This window comes from Clupea harengus, chromosome 11 (assembly GCF_900700415.2).
Source record: "Clupea harengus chromosome 11, Ch_v2.0.2, whole genome shotgun sequence".
Lineage (NCBI taxonomy): Eukaryota > Metazoa > Chordata > Actinopteri > Clupeiformes > Clupeidae > Clupea > Clupea harengus.
Genome location: NC_045162.1, coordinates 15,044,574 through 15,047,593, shown reverse-complemented (window position 1 = coordinate 15,047,593; position 3,020 = coordinate 15,044,574). Strand labels below are relative to the sequence as shown.

The 3,020-nt window shown below is 40.0% G+C and overlaps 1 long non-coding RNA gene across 1 annotated transcript; it reads left to right on the top strand.

Moving 5' to 3' along the window:
• The first annotated feature begins 307 nt into the window (after positions 1 to 307).
• Positions 308 to 2,777, top strand: LOC116222548. The gene is made up of 2 exons (XR_004164714.2): positions 308 to 1,363; positions 2,262 to 2,777. It is a non-coding gene; the product is annotated as an uncharacterized LOC116222548 (long non-coding RNA).
• The last annotated feature ends 243 nt before the right edge of the window (positions 2,778 to 3,020 follow it).

Here is a 3,020-nt window from a genome sequence, read left to right as displayed (position 1 = left end):
TTTGGCCTTTACAGGTAATACTGATCTAAGGCAAGGCAAAGGTAAGGCAAATCTTAATCTCTAGGCAGACATTTACACATATCAGAGTGTCTGTGTGTCTGACTCAAACAGGACCTTCTTCCCCAGTGATGTCTGGCTTTTTATTGCTTACTGATGCCTACTGATATTTACTGAGGCGGCATTCAGAGAAATATTTTCCTGTGTCCTCTGTGTTTGTTCAGCTGTGAAATGAACTTACGATAACATGCTTTTTTGTTCAAGGTCACTCATTCAAAGCTCATACTGCTGGTATTCGAATTACGGAACATCAGTGAAATTTCATAAAAGTTCTGTGTATTTGTGTTGATGTGTTTCTCTCTCTCTCTCTCTGTGTGTGTCTGTCTATGTGTGTGTGTGTGTTTGTGCCGCTTTGTATCTCAGGCAGTTGCTGAAGTTAATGTCTGAGCTTGTTTGAGTTCTGGATGTTTTCCTGCAGTGCTGTGCAGTAAATGTGAACGGCAGCAGACTCTTGTGATGCCTGGCTGGTTGTCAGGGAAACATTCGCCTGCTGTTGTCTCACTTGTCATGCCTCCAGTCTTTAGAGCAAATGGTCAGATTGGCATAAGGAGGAGGATGATCATGTGACATCAACCATTTGTTACAAACACTTCCATTTAGCACCATAATGTCTTTTAACCTGTAACCAAAATTAAAAGTATGCCATTAAGTCACTGTAGCTAACATCAGTTAAAAACTTTTTTTTTTAAGACTCTTTCTGGGTTGAAATAATATAACATGTTAGGTGGAATTTTTGGTCAGAGGATGATGATGTGACATACATCATTTGTTATAAATCGGAACTGTTTATCAACATAATGTCTTTTAGCCCCCACCAAATAACAACTATGTCACCAAAAAGGTATCTCACTAAATCACTGTAGCTACTATCAGTTGGAAGCCCCCTTTATTAATGTTGATGTATGCTTATGTCAGTTGCCAAAAAAAGTGTCATATAGATGTTCTAACCGTTCCCTAGAGCATAGCGTTGTTTACCTGTATATACCTGTATACTGTTTACTCACTGTTTTCTCAAAACATTCCAAGGCACTTAATATGTAGCACACAACACCTTGAGTGTAAAGAAGAAAAAAAAACACATAGAGGGTGTCGTTCATCAGAAAGTGTGGCCACACAGCAGTGGGCAGCTCCATCTCATTCTGACACACTTCACAGACTCGGAGGAACTGGTTCCAGCTCAGGCGTCTGGTGGCTGGGAGCGCGGTGACAGTGAGACACGGCCCGCGCGTGGAAAAACTCCACCTCTGCGGTCGCATCTGGCAGGACGGGGAGATTCTGCGCTCAAGTGGATCCCTGAAGTGGAACTGTACGTATAACCGCCACAGTGGCAGGCCGCTTATCGCACCACTGACTCAAACTTCAAGGAGTAATGTACTTTCAACATGATGGGGATGATGTCCAACCACTGCATCATGTTCACATTGTGACACACATAAACGCATGACTTTTTTACTTTCGGTGCTCTTTCAAGGGCAAACAGAGGTACCAGTGCTCCTTTTCCCTTCAAGACAAGTGCTAGTAGCATTCACAAAAGGGACAGTTACTCTCCTACATAATTGAATTACCATGGCATGGCATAATAAATATGCAGCTTATCAAAGTTATCAATTTATTAAAGTTCAATTCTTTTTTTTCACCGTTTTTTTCACCGTTGCGTTGTTGTAAATGGCTGTTTGTGATTTTTGGCTAGGAGTTTGGAACGAGGGCTTTTTCTGCAAGGCGAGGAGTGGACTTGAGTTCTTTAATTGTCTCCAGTTTTCTGTATTTCTCTCTTGCATTACGTATGTGAAGGCAAACTATTTGCATAAAATTTACGCTCTTCATAATAAATGGCTTTGACATTTCCAATTGATTAGCACTCCCTGTAGAATTTGTCTGGCAAAAGCTAAACAAAATTATAATGATAGACTTCTTCATCATCGTCATCTGAATTGTTATTACTGGAGAAATGTTTCAGGTGAACTTGCTTGAGCCAGCACTCGACTATTCCTAATCAGGTTCCTGCAAATATGACTTGATGTGTGCAAGTTTTATTTAATGTCTGATTTATAGCAGGGAATTATTTGATAAGGAACACTCATTGAATGTAATTAAATGACAATAATCATGGACAATTATGGGCAATTATCTTGAGAGCTAGGGAAAAGGAAGAATTGCAAGGTCAAATCACATTCAGAATTTTGAAAGCTATTGTTTTACTGCAGAGAGGTTTTGATCTGACGTGCTGATTGTGCTGAAGACGCGACAGACCGATGAAGAGCAACATGAGCCCTCACCCTCAGGATGCACCTCATCACGGTGTCTGCTGGACCGCATCAGACATCTGAAAATCACATATCGAGTTGTGCAATGTATATCATCTTCTGCTGATGTACTCTTAGGGCGTGTCAATTCATCACTTATTAGTACACTGTGTTTTTTTTTCTTGATTACTTTTGACAAGAACAACTCTAAGTACAGGGGTGGCATTGACAGAAATGTGTTTCTCAGCGTATTTCTTATCACTCAGTTAGCCATTTCCTTCGTCCTCCTCGTGTTACCGTCACTGTTGTGTAAGCAGAGCCTGGGCCATGGAAGAGGAAGCTGACACAGTTCAGCCTTGGGTGTACCCTATAGTCTACTCGTGCCAAGCACTTTCAACTCTTCAACCTCAACAGGAACTCACTAATGAAGCATAAACACTTTATATCTATTTAAATAAATGTAATTCATAAAGAAAATATGAAGTTGATTTGCTCATGGATTCTGGGATAATGAAGGATAATGGATAAAGCAGAAATTAAGGAAGTCTATTCCCAAGTTAAAGGTATTCTAATAGGGAAAATGTTGATGAAACAAATCTAACAAATCTTTAGGTCTTTGTGTTTCCTAGATATTGCTACTGCACGTTTCATTGACAGAGAGAGTTCCACATCAAGTCCTACATTTAAAAAACAACTAGCTTTTAAAAAGTAATTAGATCC